General features: G+C 37.7%; 1 protein-coding gene across 3 annotated transcripts in view; it reads left to right on the plus strand.

The window, feature by feature from the left end:
* LOC150080768 (plexin-A2-like) overlaps nucleotides 1-19,856 on the plus strand; it is a 1,384,718-nt gene that overhangs the window by 539,675 nt on the left and 825,187 nt on the right. For all 3 annotated transcript variants that reach the window (XM_090381170.1, XM_090381171.1, XM_090381172.1), the window contains one exon: nucleotides 7,762-7,808. The gene's annotated coding sequence lies outside the window, so the exon portion shown is untranslated. The remainder of the gene's footprint in view (nucleotides 1-7,761; nucleotides 7,809-19,856) is intronic.

Consider the following 19,856-nt stretch of genomic DNA (forward strand, 5'->3'; position numbering starts at 1 on the left):
GTAAGGTTCTTCATTGTAATGCAAACCTTACTGTGCACGATGAGATTTAGTAATGTAATTTTAATTCATTGTGAATTAAAATTAAACAGCTAAACAACACACACACACACTACACAAACATAATACTACACTCATTTCTGGCTATTGTGCAGAGTCTTGTATATATCATCACAGAGAACCATGACGGAGATAAACTAACGTTTAGGGGGGGCCGCCTTGCGTAAGACAACACACATATTATAGTGGCAAGTCTCACAAAGCGGTTTAGAATCGGATAACATATTACTGGATTTTAAAATTAAGTATTCCATCTTTAAAGATAGTTTCGGTAAACATGCATATGAAATTAATAACGGGACACTGCACAAAAATGCCATAATGGAAAGAATACACAAAAACAGCGGAGAGCATTTTTTTTTCTTTCAGGCTGCTTGCCTTTTAATTCTTATATCTCTAAATGTTTCTTTGCTGTGCAAAAAATGAGTAATTCGTCTTATCCTTCCCAATGGAAGAATAGACAAGGCGATAGAATTTGAGGAATGTTTTAGATTTTCTTGTAATTAGATACATCCTGTGATTCTCTATATGATTCCAGGAAGATCCGCTTTATTATCAAAGAGAGATTTGAAATGACGTTGAAAGCACACTTTGTCAGGCTAGCTTGCAGCCTCTTTATTACAACATTTTTTTTTTTTTTTTTTCCCGAAATTAGTAATGATTATAGTGATTTACGTAATTGTAGCCAGCTCATTTCCTTTACAAATGTGAAAATCTATTTTGTCTTAATACAGGTCTCTACGGCAGCAAATGTAACTTCTCAAATATATAATACTACTTTGAGAAAGATTATTTTTATTCATAGAACCACTTTTAAATAATATTAAATTAAACAGTGATCTAGGATCTGTGCGAATGTTTTATGTTCTTACAGACGTTAGGTCCGCCACACATACATTTATGTACGGGGCCAGAGCCGCAAACTGCTGATTTTGTGCCTTTGTGAAAGTTGATAGGAGTAAATAGCTATTTGCACCTTCCTCTTAATTGTGTCATTTGTTGTCGCCTTTACTAAAGCGTCCCACATACGTGCAAACCCTTAAACCTAACACTTTCGTGCCAGTTAGGGTGCATACTTGCTAAAGTAATGAAATGATGTTGTCGATCGGTGAAGAACTCTCAGATCGTTCACAGGATGCTGAGACGCTCTGTCGTACGTATTACTCATATTTGTGACCGCATCAGTGGCAGATATTCGCATATATATCGATGTATCCTTTTTTTCTCTCCTCTAGTTTTCACCCGCTGCAGAATTCAGCACCACTTGACTTCTTCGGCTTGGCAGGATTAAACCTCCGAGAAGTCAGTTAGGTGTGGACCATGAAAAATTACCCAGGTAGTGTGGAAACACCATTGACTATACTTTCCTTCAGATTTTATTAACTGTCCTCTGAGACTAGTAATGAAATCTGACTGCAATTGTGAAATAATGGAGGCATGAACACTTCATCACCCTGACTGATGACTATTCAGGTCACTCATGCTACTAAAATTTCAACAAAAGGGACCAAAGCTCATATTTTGAGCAGTCCACTAATATGTTTCTGCGTGTAATTACTGTACAGTCTTTCACTAATGACTTAATGAACAGAGCTTGGCTGACTGTCGAATTGAGCATCTGTGGCCACCCGAAGGCTATATACGTCATGAGTGATTATTCTGTTTATATAGTTGTATACATACAAGTTATGTGTCCGTGTCACCAGTGAAAATATACCTCATTTATTCTACCGATACTCTTCAGGGCCTTATATACCTCTGTGAGGCCCCCTTCCCCCAAGTGATTTAGTTGCCAAACTTTGCAGTCTCACCTTCTAAGCCGTTTTTCATATGGATATCGATTAGAACGTCTCATCAATCTGATTTACTCTTCTTTGAGCTCTTTTTAGAAGCTGTCTGCCTGCCTTTCTTTCTTTCTTTAAGTGAGGCGTCCGGATCTGAACACTCTACATGCTGTCTCACCATCATCTGTATAGAAGGACAAGGGCATCATTTTCCCTGTTTGTGAAGATTCTGTATGTTACAGACAGAATACCATGTGCCTCCCTAGCCATTTGTTTACACTGCATGGAAAACTTCATGTCAGACTAAATCGTAACCCCTGTCTTTTTTATTCTGGACCAATTTAAACTCCATTCCCCTAGCTATAACTCCTGGGTTTCCATACGCAGGGTGCATTTAGAAGTATTAAACTGCAGTTGCCCATTTTCCAGACCAGTTTTGTAACATCTAAGTTTTTCTGAAGCAAAATGGGCTGATTCTGGTCGTTAACTATCATTCCTAGGAAAATGAGAAACAGAAGCGACCCCAAAACTGATCTCTGGGGGACTCCACTTGTTACACTGGTCCAACCCGAGGAATGGCAATTTTTGACTTCTCTCTCTCTCTCTCTCTCTCTCTCTCTCTCTCTCTCTCTCTCACTCACATCTAAGGTTGTTGTAGTGTCAAATGATGCAAGAAAGCAACCTTCTATAGCATCAACAAAAAAAAAAAAAAAAAAAAAGGCATACCCTCCAAAAATTTTAGTTCTTCCTTGAATTTATTCAAACCATCCACTTCCACAACAGATGGAAGCCTGTTCCAACAATCAACAACCCTCTGGCCGAAAATAAACTTCCGCAGATCTCTCATGCAACCATTTTTCCAGCCTTCCTGAAATCCAAATACAGTATATGATATCAAAATTATTTTTTGCATCCAGTTCCTTGGTCACTGCATCATAGTAATCTCTTTTTTAAATAGCCCGTAATCCAACGAAGGATCTTACTCGTAATTCTAATTTGCTGAAGTTTGTATAACAGCCTTTCATGGAGAACCGTATTTTGCTGCAGTCAAGGTAAATAATAAATTCTGCATAATAATTAACTAAATTTTTCAGGCATGATTTTTCTCTTCGAGTACCTGTGCTGTGATCCATTAAAATACCATTCCCATCGAGATGATCCTGCATTGTAAACTCCGTGATCTTTTCCATCACGTCTTTTACACCTCCGTTGTGGATTAGTACTTCACCAGCCCAAGTTGGGAAGGGGTGCTGTTTATAATGTTATTAAAAACCCCAACATTAATAATGTAACTCTGTTTATTATAACCGGATGTATACCGTCCACTCCCGTAGCCCCTTACCTTCAGGGACAGGATTTCCAAGTAGATCAATGAAATATCTATTTTAGTTCAAGCCGTATATTTTTCTTGGTAGTGCTCCCAAATTTTACGGATTCTATCTTGTAATGTTTTTTGTTGTTAGTAAGATGTGTCAAATGTTTTTTTTTTATTTCTAATAATAAAATGAAGTAAAAATCTTTAAAAATATGTTGGTTCTCTGTGTATATTTCGGGAGTGCATAGTCAAAAAAACAATTATAGCGATTCCTAAATATTCTCTGAGGTACTCGAATTGTATTATAAAATTGTTTTTGAGATTTATTTTCGTAGATTAAAAAAAAAAACCTCATGGGTTCAAATCATAACTTATTGGAACAAGGTATAATTATTGTAGTCCACGGTGTATTTAGTAATTGCAAATTAATACTTGACAAAAGTTGTTTAAAACGAAATGCCTGCTTCAGAAAGATGCTCTCGGTGGATGACCAAAATGTATTTGTTTCGTCAACAAATGCTTAAGTCCGATCGATTTATTTATTTATCTAGCAAAAAGCTTCTTTGTGTTCCTTTTGTTGTTTGTAGGCAGTGTGGAGTGTGCTGCTGGTTAAGCACGTTGTCTTTAAAATTGAAGTAAAAAATAGTGCAAAAAAAAAAAAAAAACTTTATTTATTAATGCGTCATGAATACAGTATTGCATTTGGGTGGTTTTTTTTCTTAACAAATATGTTTTCATACATTGCATGACTCCATCCTGAATGAGTTACTGATTTAATTCAGGGAAATAACTTCAAGGCAGTTTCCCATCCGTCTCTTACCTGCGTTGTGATGGTTAAAAAATTGCGCTCCGAACTTCCATAAAATAAAAATTTTGAATATTTATTTATGATAAAATAAATTGTAAAAAGAAGAAAGCTTGCCTGTCTGTTTGTCCCTTTAGACATTTGATCTCTCAGGAGCCAGTTAAACTAAACTTGGAATAGTCTTTCATCCAGGAAAAAGCAGAGGACCACATTCGGATCCAAAATTCGATCGTCGGGGTATTCCTTTGTTTGAATACCCAAAAGAGTCTAAGGCACAATGCTCGAGAAGCCGAAATAGATGAGAACACTCGATTTAGAGAACGTTATGTTGCATGTATTACGTGCCACACCTGTTCCTTACTGAAGTTGATCCCGATCGCTTGGTTAAGGTCAGTGAATGATTTCTAAGGAAATGTGATTTATTTTTGTTTTGTACAGATGATTTTTGAAGTTCCCTTAAGCCTTCTTCAAGCTCGGTGCCTTTGCAAGTTATCATGGTGTGCTAGGAGTCACACTATCTTCACTATTTAATATTTTTAGTGAAATGCAAGTAAACGTTTCGGGAGGTGACCATACCGAAAAAAGACAACTGATTACTTTCATGAGCTGTACATTTTGTCAATTACCGCTGGTTTGCTTTTTTTATTATTATTTTATTTTTTTTATCCTGTAATGTTGTTATTATTTTTTGTACACTTTGAACAATAAGTTATACGCGAAGAATTACTTTTATTTCTGTGTAGCTGTATTTTGAATAAAAGTCCTTTAGAATGGAACCAGTGGTTTATTCTCTCTCTCTCTCTCTCTCTCTCTCTTTTTATTCTTATTACACTCACAAAATAATATGTACTTTACTTTTCTGGACTCATCAGTTGCATATGACATTCATTTGTTTGCACAAGAATGAATAGGTGCAACATTATCAGTAAATGGAGCACACTTCTAACCCGCTGTTTGGTCCTGCATAGACTCCAGTTTTCCAGGAAGATGGATAAGTTAAAGAAGAAATGTATCTCCACCCACTCCTCTGCGCTTATTCCTTTTTTCCACCACTGGACTTCTTCCTGCAGATAAATAGAAGCGGTTTACGTAAAGAAGCCATTTACACTTCGACTCCGCGTAAAGTTAGAGCTATGTGTAGCTATCAGAAGGAAGTCTCGCATGCTTTTGTCATCACGTTGCCTAGCATTATGATAATGTGAAATGTTAAAACATTTGCGATTATGGTCCATGGGTGTAAAACATTGCTTCTCTACAAGCCAGACACCATTCTCCGAAATATTTAATACAGTTTTTGAACTTTATATTTCTACAACCTCTATTTTGAGCAAAACTATATTTGTTGACTGTTCTGCAACCTCCTTTACTGGTCATAAGAAGCTTAGTAGTGCTTTGCGTTTTTAATTTATGGTACGTCGCGGTCTCTACGATGTTTTCTGAGGCCGTTGGAAGGAGGGTGGGTTCGAAAACTACCGTTTAATATATATTTTATTAAATTGAGATTCCCTGAATAATTGTGCTACTTTCTTCTCAACCTCTTCGAGCGCTTGTAGTAACCGGCCATGACCCTCTAGTGGTTCAGCGCGAAGTTTGCTGTACTAACTTTTCTTATTTCTACAGTTTGTTTTTTTTTTTTTTTTTTTTTAAAGAACAGCCTTAGTTAAGGTTCAATGCTGTTTTGCGGCACCGAAGTGTGCTTCCCTACATAATTGTTGCAGTGCTTAAAAATTAATATTTTTAACGATTTAATAAAACAGCATTCTTACCCTGCCTCGTCTATAGTAGTGTGTTTTTTCCCCTTCAAACTTTAGTACCTACTTATGGGTTTTTTTTTTTTTTTTTTTTTCGTAAGAGTGCCGACTTTTTTGTAATCCATTTCAGATAAGGCATTATTCTGAAGTACAGAGCAAGAAGTTTGAAGTACACAAAAAGAGTTTGTTTTGTTTAAGCGCATTGTAATCCAAAACCCCATTTTTAATTAAGAAGATAATTCGAAAATACTGATACATAAATAAAAACATCAAAGTTTGATGTGGCGGAAAACAAACTGCAGCGCTATACTGCAATTGGATAAAACAGGTTAGCATACGTGTATGGTTGTACCAAATGGAAAAAAGTAAATCATGGTTATAATTTAGGATCATTAATCTTTATTTCAATTTTTAAATAAACTTTTGTTTCATAAATAAAAGTTCTGTTTCCCCTTCCCCCAAAGTTGCTCGCAATTTAATTCAGTGTTCAAGGATTAAAAAAGAGAGAAAGAGAAAGAAAGAAATGTAATTATCATTTAATGGTAAACTTAAGCATAACACTCATAACATTTTTGTGTTGTAAGAGCAACAGTGATTTATCGAAGTACGAAAGCGTACTTTCTTGAGAGGCACAACTAGAATTAATTTATGATGCTAAATTACAACTATTATCCAACTTTCTTCCATGGTTTACTGCAGATTACAACGTAATATACATGTACTCCAATATCAACTATTATTCTAAGTTCTCAACCAGCAACCCATCCACCTTGAAGTCAAACGTTTTGTTTTTGGGTTTATCATAAAATTTGAAATGAAAAGATTGAATTTTTAATCCTCGTTAACAGAATAAGCTAATTCTGTCAACTTAAAATAGTTGATATTTCAAGTGTGAGTTAAGGCTTGTGCCATCATACATTTATGATGACCATGCCTATTTTAATAGGCTGAATCGCGACATAATTCTAATGACATTATTCATCGATGTAGCCGTACTTTTTTTAGCATCTGATTTGCCTGTTCCCCTTTTTTTATGATTAAAAAGCTCCTTGTTTGTATAGTTGTTCTAAGTGTAGAAACATGCATACACACACACACGCACTGTTTATTTATATTCCTTCGTGTTAATTTACAATGTATTGCAAGCAGAAACTTGATTGTCATGCAGGAATGCTTATTGATGTACCCTATTGGGGGGAAAACTTCGACTTCGAGACCGTTATCAAGAGCTGCCCTCCCAACACGTGTATTAAATTTCATTATTATGTAAACTTCTCTGGCAGTAATATTCAAATTCAGCTTTATCAACGTGCCAAAAAAAGGGGGCAGATACTAGTTCTATTGAGCAGTAGTTTGTCTGAAATGTAAGTTTGTCGCTCCCTTCCCCCCTACTCTTTCTTCCTTCGTTTATAAACTTATTTCTTCCTGAAATCTCGCCTTGAAAAGTTGAGCTGAATACTAAGTGGAATTTATGAAGCAAATGTAATTTTGTGAGCAAACGAATGCTCCAACAAATGTTCCTAATTGTGCCCTCTTGAGAGAGCACTAGTGCTGAAAGAATGTTGTCAGCAGTTTTTTTTTCTCTCTCTGAAGCAACGAAGCGTATAAAGAAGTTGAGTAGTTTTGGTTGATATAATTATGCCTTGGTGTTGCAAACTAGGATAATGATGCTGTAATATATTTCCTTGGATGACTCTTTTACAATTAGTATATGTTAAACATAAGTGATATGAAAAGCATTTCGGAAATAATGAGCATCTTTAGAGTAAAAAAACAAATCTGTACTGATACGTACACTACATGCCATCAACTGCATTAGATATTCCTAATTTTTCTCATTTATTATTTCGATTAGACGTGTCCATAGTTAATTGCATTTTAAACATGTTGAAAATATGAATTTTTATAATGCAAATAAGGAGTTCAAACTTTGCGCTTTTGTACTACATTTAATTTTTGTTAAACCATTGCTTGATGTTTGTGCCTATTAGCATGAATATGTTTGGAGGTGATTGATTTTAACGAGTCTAATTTGTCTTACTCTTCCAGGTGGAGATAGTTCTCTTACGTGTTGACTGCTGTGACAGTGATTGAAGGTAGGCGAGATTCGCTTTATACTCTTTTTAATAAGCAAATTAAAAAAAAAAAAAAAAAAAAAAGTTGTTGGTTTGATTGTGATTGAAGTGTATTTGCAATTTGATAAACATTTTCAAAACTCCTTTAGAAATGTTCACCCTTTTTCAGTTTGCAATTGTAATGCATATTGACATTTACACAGCCACGGGCAAAAACGTTTCTTTCTCCATTTGTGCGCGTTTCTAAAATTAAGTTAACTTAGCCTTACCGTTACTTGTCATAAGATCTTTCAATTGATATATATATATATATATATATATATTTTTTTTTTTTTTTTTTGTGTAGTTCATTTGTATGATACACACATGGAATATACAATCCGTAATTCGGCTTCTACTGAAATACACTTTACGCACCTTGTGATGACCATACTACAAATTTTAAGCCACCTTTGAACCTTAATCACGTTATTATCATCTTGAAAGTTACTCACATAACCCTTCTCTTTGTCCTGCTAAGAAAGACATTCGTAGATTTTGTATGCTTCATTGTGGAAAACAGTTAATTTTAATCATAAATTCGGCAGTAGGGTTGGATTTAGGCCGACAAAGGATACCTTAGGCGCAAAGTCAATAGGCAGTCCCCTATAGGCATCTTTCCAGTGCGAGTATCCCCTAATGGTGGAAGCTAGAGCCTCATGCGCTTGTGCATAAATCCATCCCTGGATACGAGAAGAGCTGAAGATGTCCCAAATTATAACACGCCCAAAGGCTGTATACAGCCAGTTCTCGCTCCATTATCGACCGTATATTCGCTTAACGTCTTTAGGTTTGTTACCTAGATTTAAGCTAGCGGACTGCACGATAGCCTTTGGGAACTGATAGATGAAGACCTTAGGTATAGTGTGATTGATTCCTCCACTTTACCCTCTACCATTGCTTCTGTTCTATACATCATGACAAACATTGGTGACGGTTTGTGTGATGTGGCATATCTACTATAATCCCATCCTATGCAGTATCTGTCTAGTTCCATTTGGTCCAACAGCTATCTCCATTCTCAATTGTGAGCTCATTTAGGATGGCCTTGCGAATTCCTATTATATGTTTCAACTGCCGTTAGGCTCCGAGGTTTGTTTGTTGCCTTACAACTTTAGAAATTACGGTTGCAGTAGCTGGGTGGTCAAACACTTAGACAACTAAATACGGTGCTGCACTTGTATTCGACCTATCTTGTAAACTCCTCTGACCTTATGTGACCATTCTCGGGTATAAACAGAAAATTTATTATAATTCGTTTTCCGTTTTTATTTGTGATTCGTCAAAAATAAGAACTTGACGTGTACAAGCTTTGATTTTTGACGAATGGATAGACCTGCATTTTTGCATTCTGCCTTGCCAGCTCTTTGGAAGGGCTCTTTACCTCCTTTCGTCCTGCTTCTGTCTGTTCTTGTTTGTTTTCTCATGTACTTCTCAAAACCATTACATTTACTGTGTGGGGCGCCTCCGTGGCCAGGTGGGCAGGAGCAGCAGTGCGTAGCACACGCTTCTTGATTAGACCGGGGTTCGAGCCTGTGACCACCAGATGCGGAAAGGCCAGGAAATGACCACCGCATATCCCCGGAGCAATATGGCCCTAGTTGCTAAGTATCCTAAAAACCAAATAATAACAACAACATTTACTGTATGTGGGACTATTCTAGGTCAGCTGCTACAATTGATTTTCTAGGGGAGCCCGTGGAATCAGCTTCCCAAAGGCAGATGTAAGCTGATGTTTTTGGGAAAATTAATATTATTATTATTATTTTATTTTATTTATTTATTTTTTTTTCAATACGGAGGCCTAGTTATTCGATTTTCCCAGTCCGACACAAATATTTCCGAGATTAGTTAAAATTTGTAGAATAGATTTATTATGTACAACAGCTAGATAATATTTCACTGTGATTACAAATATATTAAAATGTTATTTAAATTTGTTACAAATCGCAAATCATATAATCCTGCTTTAACTGCTATTACCATTGCATCCAATATAGAATGGAATAAGAAAACTCCTCAATTAACTTTAACCTTCATTTACAAATTTCTTCGAATCTTGGGGGGAGGGGTATCTCTACAACTGAAATATTACTTTTCATGCTTTGAGCTTTAAAAATAGACTTATACAGTTGGCCCTCCTAAATTCGGTAACTCTTGATCCGGCACCACCAGTTAAACGAATATTCATTAAGTGAAATCTGTTATGCAAATAAAATACAGCGAGACCTCCATTATCCAAATTGAATGGGACTGTGACAGTTTGAGTTATCTGAAGAAATCTCAGATTAATCGAAACTAACCAATTTTTATAGTGGTTTTTGGAGTCACTGATTGCAGTGCAGTATTTTTATTTTATTAACTTGCAGTTATAAAACATACGTATGCAATAATTTAAAGTTTTCACTTAAAAAGAAATACAGTACAGTAAATACGCTTAAAATGTACATTGTGCAGTATGGATATGCTGACCAGATCGTCTGAAGCCCAAAGTGGGGCACCTCTTTATAACGAGGTGTCCCTAATTTTGTTAAATGTAAGATCGGATGCCTGTAAATAAACGGAAAGTGGTAACATCTTTTTGCAATTTTTCAACAAAGCAATTTTGCTTTGCTTCAATAGTACTTTTTTTTTTTTTTTTTTGTTACCATAGAAAACAACAGTGCGTTCAGTAGAAGTTAGTTAGTCCTGGTAAGCATAATACGTATTCCACATCTATTTTAAAGAGGCACTTAATTTTTTGAAAAATTGGGAGTTTATTTGAATATGGGGAGTTTGGACTCCCCGTATTCAAATTCAGAATCGCTGATGTCTGAGTGACTCCATGTCTCTGCTATCCCTACAATGTCTGCATATGATGACTTAATACTTTATATAATAGACTTTCAAGAGAAACCGCACCAAAAGTTTTTTTGAAGTCCAGATAAATAATGTCAAAGTTGTTTCTTGCCTCCAGCTATTTTATGACCTTGTCATAATAATCAACTTGATTGGTTAGGCAAGATTTCCCGTCACGAACCCATGGTGCGATTCATTAAGGATACCATTCCTATAGAGATGTCTGTTGTATCCTTAACCACAGATTCCGTGATCTTTCCCCAGCTGAAGTCAAACTCCTTATAGTTGCCTGTCACGTCTTTCGCATCTCCTTTGTGGACTGGGGAGTCGTTAACGCTTCTCCAGTCCAGCCAGAGGATCTTCCTGGAACCTAATGATCTCATTAATATCCCGAACGTTATGCGCTCGCATGGGGACTTTGTCCTCCCCCCCCCCCCACACACACTCCTGGTGCCTTACAGTCGCATATCTTCGACAGTTTTTCGCATACTTCTCCGAGATTGATATATCACTTAATTTACAGCAGTCTACCTTCTTGCACCGATCCCTCGTGGTTCTGATGGTCTTTCAACTGTATTTTTCTCATCTCATGTACTACTTCTGCTGGGCTCTGACTTTTTCCAGTTCGATCAAATAAGGGGCCTATCTGATTCACACTTGTATTCCCGTACGAAAAGAAGTATCTCCATTTTTAGCTGTCTTTGCTAGTGATTTCTCTTGCTCAGCTTTCGCCTGTCTTACCCCATTAGTGGTTTTTGTTACATATTCGCTTATAATGTTCATAGAAATTGGTATCTCGCGATGAATGGAGACAAAATAGGTGATCTTAAAATTATCTCAGATTTTTGTATAAAACGAGTTTTTTTTTTTTTTTTTTTTTTTTTTCGAAGCAGAATTTGCGAACAACAACAACAAAAAAAAAATAATAATTGTCCTAAGAACTGCTTACACTGAAAACCTTCCTTTAAATGAATAAAAAGAAATCGGATAGTAACGAATGGGCCTGGTGTACTGGGGTACATGATCGAAATAACATACACGTATAAATTATAAATCCAGTTTAATCTTTTGAGCATAGTGAAGTGAAATAATTTCAGAATCCTGCTCTGATTTTTACAATTCTGTGTGTACTTTAATTATTCTGATTATTATTATTTTTTTCGTAATCCCGATATTAAAATTCAATTTACTATTTTTATACTCAACAAAAAATTTTCTACATTTTTGTATTTATCATAAATAAAAAGTATTATCGTAGTGTGCTCTATATGTTCTTTCTTAATGCTATGTTATGTCACAACGTGAAATATTTTCATATTAAATTTTTCTAAAACGACACAAGTAGGAATAGGGATATAGCAATATTATCCAGCAGGAGTTCCGGTGACTTTTGAACGCAGTAAATAATATCGTTTTCATCTTTTACTTTGTACTAAATAATGAACAGTGAAATCAGCTTACGTTTCGAATGTTGGCTGGTAGATATAAATTGAAATTTTTAAACAAGCGTTATGAAAAATGACAAGTTTTTGAATTGTCATTTTTCTTGGCGGGGGTGCGATATGGCTCTACAGATAGAAAAGAGGACGTGATATATATTAACTATTGTACAATTATGTCATAAGGACCCTATGGGCTCGAAACATGGTGACATCTCGTTGCGCCATTAGTAGTCATGTTTCCTTGAGCTAAAATTAAAGGAACCCATCCCCTCGGGGGGGGATATATATATATATATATATATATATATATATATATATATATATATTCTTACTTTAAAGCAGAACATAATACATTTTATATTTCATTACAATTGCATGACATTTTTAAAGATATTTTATTTTCTATGGTATTTATGAAAGTATTCTGCCCCTGCTTCCACATACAGCACCCTCAGCAATGCGAGACTACCGCTAAGCCATACATGTTAAGCTCTGGTTTATCTTACATTTTAGGTATTCTAAAACTTCTGCACTACATCAATTAGTAATATTCTTGCCTTTAACGCAATAGAATTAAAATAATGACATTGTTTATTTTATTTGCATTTTTAAATCTTTCTACCATTTACAAATTTTCTTAAACGATTTTTTTTTTTCTCGAATTTGCTACCCTGGCGATCCCCTAATTTGCCTATATGGATGGCAGCCTTCCAACTTGAAGCTCTAGGCAATAGTCTAGGTATAGTTAGCCTATATGGACGGAAGCCGGTTAACCTCTAGAATAGGCCATCTGTTCGAGTCCCCCCTTTTCCCCACTGTTAACATTTGTGAAGTCTTTCTCACATCATCTAATTAAAGAACTGTATGTTGCTATCCAAGAGTATCATTGTTATACGAGTACTAAAAGAGCCTGATCTGAGGTTTTGTTCATTGAAATACGTAAAAGAGAGGGGAAAAAAGCCTCTTACTGGCTTGTTTATAATGTGTAATTTCATTTGTATTATTTTTGAAGTGGGGATTTTTTCAGTAGATTGAATGAATTTTGTGATTGATGGTACAAATTAATTCTTTAGTTTTTGGTTAGTCCAAAGAAGTAGGGAAACTTCGATAGGAGAAAATGTTCAAAGCGACTTACTCAAAACGCAGAGAACCCAACCTGAGTTATGTATCAGTTTGAAGTTTGGAACCCAGTGTAATAGCTGATCTGTTCTCTTTGTTCGTTTTCATCTAGAAACTAAGACTTGAAATGGTAGTACTAGCATTCAAGCTATCATTATTCACCATCATTGAAACAGCCACTCTCAATAATGCCTGGAAAACGTACTACACAAAATCAGTATCGACATGTGGACATGTGTTTTGTAAAGGGCGGCTCCTAGAACCTCTGTTCAACTCCGCCTGGTATCTCTGTGAAGTACAGTATCACTACAAATGGGCCAGAATGTGAATGACGTAGGTTTGTGTGTATTATGTGTGTGTTCTGTTGTTCTGTTCTGGCCTCTTGGCTACCCAGAAGCATCAGTCACCTGGACAGATGATTCTGGGTAATCGTCCACACCACGGGAAGGTGGGCCAGTCCCAATAAAACACGTACCGTCTCAAACGAAACTCTGATTCACCTGATGTTGTCAAAAGGTGGACCAGGTTCCTCTGGGGGCCCATTCCAGAGGAAGTGAAACAAAAAAAAAAAAAAAAGATCCCGTGATGTAATTAATAAATAAAAATAAATAAATAAAAAATCCCGTGGTGTAATTAAAAAAAGAGAGAGAGAGAGAGAGAGAGAGAGAGAGAAGCTACACTAGTGGAGAGTGCGGAGACAATAAAATAAATTAAAAATAAAAGTTTTAAGCTGCTGTCTGGGGATCCCCTTTCGGAGCCTGCGTTATTCTGTAGGAGGCTTTCCTGCGCGTGAATACTTGCATTGAGAAGTTCTGGAAGGCAGCAAGGTTCTGTGGTGTCTACAACAGAATGTCCAGTTGGTTTTCAGTGAGAGGAATGGTATTTGCTAGGTCTTGCCTCAGGTCCTCATAGAGAGCGCACTCATAGAGAAGGTGGAACCAATTCTCCTTGGCCCCGCAGTAGCAAACGTCTATGGGTATTAGGCCTAATTGGAAGAGCTTCTCGTTCAATGAGCCATGTCCAATGACTAGGAATGATGTCTCAAGAGTTAGAGAGAGCCACTTCTGTGCCGACTTAGAGGAGGGGGAAAGTCACATCTGGTAGGAACCTCCTTGTAGGTGCTCCTTTGGTGGAAGTGTCCCATCTTGTCTGCCAGATATTTATCATCTCATTATAACAGCGTCTTTTCTCTGCCTTAGGGTCAGTGTTCAGGTTTAGCTCAATGTCTAAGATCTTGGTTGGAATTTTCTTGTTAATTCTAAAAGTCAGGCCACGGAAGGTTACATACAAGTCCAGTGGAAGGGTCCCAGCTAAGACCTGTATAGCAGCAGTGGATACTGTCCTGCATACCCTATGGGTAGCCAGGAGCATTGTCCGTTGTATAGAGCCTAATTTGCATATCATTAACCAATCTAGCTCTGTGGAACCAAGCACCTGCAGCATACGTCACGATCGGAAGGAAGACGGCTTTATAGTACAGCTTAAGTGACCGCTTGGACAGGCCCCATTCATTCCTGGTGATTCTGATGATTGAGCCTGAAAATTTTTTCACCTTGGAGGTGAGATGGATGAGGTGGGGGTGAAAGCTTAATTTGTGATCCAGAACCACCCCTAGCACAGTGGTCTGTGTGACAATGGGAAGTTGTACCCCAGAGACTTTAACACAAAATCAGTAGACCTAAAACCTGCAAAGACTACAGACTTATCTCCATAGGATGCAATCCATATCAAACAAATAAATAATCAATGTTTTGGCTATCGCCCATCCCATCTTCACTCAGTCATTGAAAACAGGTATACAGGATTGACAGTTCTCTCAGTCATTGAAAACAGGTCCTGCATCTTGCCTCTAGGACAAGTTACAGGATCCAAATCGCCCTGAACATTAAAAGCCGCTTCCTGGAATCTCACTGTTGCATTACTCACACTATTGCGAGATTTACTTTCAGAGAGAATCATAATAGTAAAACATGAAGATCTTAGCATCAATTACACAGTAAATAGAGGAGTTCCCCAGGGAGGGGTGATCTCTACGACACTGTTTCGTCGACCTGCAATAACGTCATAAGCAATATGGACGACCTGAAAATATTCTTCCCATCTAGCAGTAATGGCAGTGAGCATAACGTTGCTCTGCAAGCTACACAGCAGTTAACTAATCTGGCCAACTTCCTTGCCTCGATTGGGCTTGGAATTAACCCTCTCAAAAATTGCCCAGATGTCCTTCTTCAGAAAGCATAAAATACATAACTTCACTATTCTCTTAAATGGCCAACCCATACAAAAATTCGATCATCACAAGGATCTGGGAATTGCCTGGGGCAACAAGTTATCCTTCACTGAGCATTTCACTACCACCAGAAAGAAAACACTAGCCGCTATCTGGCGCTCAAGACAAGAATTAGCTGCGGTCCGAAATGCTCAACTGGTGCAGGAATACATTGTTAGGTGCATTGCCCCGGTTGCTTTATACGCTTCGGTCATCTGGTCCTCAGCTCCTGAAACGTACGTTAAAACCTTAACGGGTAAGGGTTGACTGGAACTCGGCTCTGGAGACTAAACGAGTTCCACCACTGCAAGCCTTCAATAAGCAAAGTGGTGGTATTGCACCGGTTGATGAGAGTCATCTACCACCTAGTATTACCTGGTAACACAGAGGGGCGGCATTCCTCCATGTGGTGTGGACGCCACATCTCGACCCCTGCTTACGTTGGTTCACACCTGGGTGGTCACCTACCTTGTGCTTGTGCATGGAGGTTATAACCAGGATTACTAACAGTCCCACCATTGTGAAGGTGCAAGCAGGCAGAGGATTTGGCTGTCACAGACCGTCCGGACTTTGCCGAAATTGGGTCCACTTGACTTGAATGTCACCCGACTATCAGTTTCATCAGCGTTTTAGACTCCCAGGTAGCAAGTACAGCTTGTCTGGCATAACTATTGAAATGTGCTATCATCGGCAAAACTATGGATAGCATTTCCAGTCAACGGAAGAAGGTCATTAATATACAAGAGGAATAGAGTGGGGGGAAGAACTGAACCTTGGGGAACACCACCATTAGTGAAGAAGTTAGAAGACAGAGAGCCAACTACCATCACGCTCAGTCAGCGATCAGAGAAAACTGGATAACCAATTACAAAAACAGTTGGCAAGCCATAAGATGGAAGCTTGTTTAGAAGACCTTTATGCCAAACACGATCGAAAGCCTTTGGAGATGTCAAAGAGCACCTATTTGTGTTTCACCGAACATTTTTCATTGAATTTGTCCATAAATGGGTAACATAAGCCAGAATATTACCAGTAGGCGACACTGACGGAATCCATACTGGCGATCTTTGATCAGACAGAAGTATATAGTTTTAAGAGTTGGCAGTTAATCGATTTCTCTATTACTGTAGGAAGAGTAGAAGTAATTGCAATGGAACGGTAATTGGATGGGAGGGATTTGTCATCCTTTTTAGGAACCGGCTGGATATGAGGAAATTTCCAAGCAGAAGGAAAAACACCTTTGGAATAAGAAAGTGAAAAAAGGCGACAAAGAACAGGAGTAACTTCAGGAGTACAGGTTTTGAGAACAAGTGGAGGAATACCATCAGGACCTGGCGCTTTCTTAGCGTCAAGATTTGTCAAAGTCCTTCTGGAATCCTTTTGACGGAAGACCACGGGAGGCACTGAATAGAGCGTGTTGGGAATGGTGGGAGGTGTTTTACCAAGATCATTAATACATGAGTTGGGAGGAAAATGGGATGTTAGCATGTCAGCTTTATCCTTGGCTGAAGTGACAACAGAACTAGATGCAGCCAATAACTTTGGCAAGAGACCAGAATGCTCAGCTACCATTAGAAAAAAAAATTAAATTTTCTGTTTATACTCCGGGACGACCAAATGATCAGAGGAGTTCACAAGATAGACAGAATACAAGAAACAGCACCGTATTCAGCAGTCACGGGCTTGAAACCCGGTCACTCAAGGCACGTGTACTTATGCACCCGCGCGCCTGACCACTAGGTTACGGCGGCCTTTTAGGGCAAGAAGCAAGTTTTCTACTCTTAGCCTGTTCAAAATCTAGTTTGGACTGATTAATAACTAACTGCTTTATAACTGTTGTGAGCTTTGGTGTAGGCAGAAAATGAAATTGATGAATTTCATTTTCTTCAAAAACAAGCCAATTACGATATGCAACGTTCTTCTCTTGAACAGCCTTAGCACATTTATTGGAAAACCAAGGTTTAGATAAAGGACGAGATTTTAAAATGGAGTGTGGGTTAAAGGATTCCATTCCTACAAGAATAATTTTACTGACGCGATCTGAGCAAACGTTAACATCAGAAGTTTTGAAACAGTAATCCGACCAAGGGAAAGAAGAAAAGAAATCTCGTTGGTCATCCCATTTTGCATTCTTGTAATGCCAAACAACACGAGGTTGGGAACAGCCATGAGATAAAGGCTCCGTTTCAGAAGAGACAATCACCAAGTTGTGATCTGAGGTGTCTAAAGGACCACTCACTTCTACGGTGTACTTAGAAGGGTTGTTTGTGAGAAAAAGATCAAGCGTGTTGGCTGTATGGTTAGGATTGTCCGGTATTCTGGTAAGTAAATGAACAATCTTTGAAGGTCATTAGTAATTGCAAAAGCCCCAGCATCTCGACCAGCAGGGTCGGTGTGACTAGAAAACTGTGAACATTAAAATCACTAAGGAAAATTACCGCACTGTTAGGAAAGTTGGACTGGAGAAAGTAAAGTCGCAAAGAGTGGATGTCAAAGAGCTCCAAGTGATTAGTAGAGATGGGAGAACGGTAGAGACAACAGATGAATTTGACACAATGTGAGGTAAAGAGATTTTAAACCAGAGAAGATCGAAAAGAGGAAATTCCAACATTGCATTCCACTTTCCATTTTGAGAAAGCCTTGCCCTGCTCAATGAGCTTCAACTTCTCGAATAACCGCTACCAATTACTCAGATTCCGATCTCCAGATAATTCTCCAGTGGGGCAATGACAACTTAGTTGATTTCAATCCTTCTAAAACTCAGTCTTGTCTTATCTCGCAAAAACGATTCTTCTGCTCCTATGCTTATCTTTGGTGACACTCCGATTTCTAGGCATAATATCTCTCTTGGCACAAGCACATTACTAATATTTCTTCCTCTGCATCTAAAAAACTTGGTTTTCACTTTCGCTCTCGGCGTTACTTTTCTTCCAAAGAGCTGTTCACTCTGTACAAATCGCAAATCCGCCCTACAATGGAATACTGTTCCCACATCTGGGACGGTGCTCTGGAAACCTCTCTCAGGCTTCTAGATTCATTCAGAAGAGGACAGTTAGGTTAATTAATGACTCCTCTCTAATAGAGTCTCTCCACTCGCTGTCTCATAGACGTACTGTTTCTGCTGCATGCCTTTTCTCCAGATACTTCCATGGGCACTGTTCTTCTGAATTGGCTTCTATAATTCCCGCTCTCTCTTTCAAAACAGTTCGAACACGTGCCGCCAACATCCATATTCACGCCAACATACGTATTTTCTGAAAGTTCAAGTCTAATGTCAACAAATATCTTCTCTCGTCTTCTCAACCTCCAACCCAAGCACGGTACTTAGTACTGTAGGTTCTAATACCTCTCGTGTTCGGGGTTTCCAAAAAAAAAAAAAAAAAAAAAAAAATTGGATACTCAGGTGGCTAAACAAGATTTTCCGATTCTGTCTTCACTGTCTCCAGAGGCATTTTGTATGCAAATATGGAGTGGACACCGTGGATGTGTATTGTCATTTGGACAAATATTCATATACTGGCCAAGCTATTGCCAGGAAGATATGATGCACCAGTACTTACAGGCATCATCTCGCACTCACGAAGTAAGAGGCAATTGTGTAGCCTACAAATTAAGCCTCTTCGCTCTAATCTAAACTCCTTGAAAAGTTTTTAAACAGGATGTTCCCACTAAATACCATAGAAACCGGTTTCGGGTTATTGTAGGCCTTATTGTGCTCCAATAAGGCCTACAGAAAGACTATCTGCCAACAAACAACTGAGTTTAAACACTACTAGCTGAGACCCACAGTCTTTTAGTTCCTCTGATTTATGCTGTCATCACGACATTCGAGTAAGAAGTTAATAAATTTTAGTGTTGAGAATGCTCCTCTACGAAGACATGAAGAACAAAATTGTTATATTAATACACATTTCCTTTATTGCTAAACTGTAAATATTTTTGTAAATTTATCCTCTGCATTGTAAATGTACCCCTCTGGCTTGCTCGCCGTACAAGGGTCGATTTTATCTTACAATCAACTGAAAAATTAATAAATAAATAAATAAATAAAATAATTTTTTCCCACTAAGCGATTCTAAGTGGTGAAAGTTGCATGTTCGAAAAGGTCGTTGTTATAAATGAAAGGAAGTATAACCTCTGGCTAGGAAAGGCATCCATTGATTCATGTGTTACTAATACATGAAGTGAATTCCCTCTTAATCCTGTAGGTGGAATACCTGTCGAGTGCACTTAGTAATAAATTGAATAGTTTAAGTTCACGAATTACCAAGTGTGGAAAAAGTGAATGGTGAGAAATACCGGTAGTTTTATTCAGAAATATTCCACTTTCAAATAGCACTGCATCACATAAACCTTCAGTGT

The sequence above is a fragment of the Mastigoproctus giganteus genome, chromosome 9, assembly GCF_048544385.1.
Source record: "Mastigoproctus giganteus isolate SK-2022 chromosome 9, ASM4854438v1, whole genome shotgun sequence".
NCBI lineage: Eukaryota > Metazoa > Arthropoda > Arachnida > Uropygi > Thelyphonidae > Mastigoproctus > Mastigoproctus giganteus.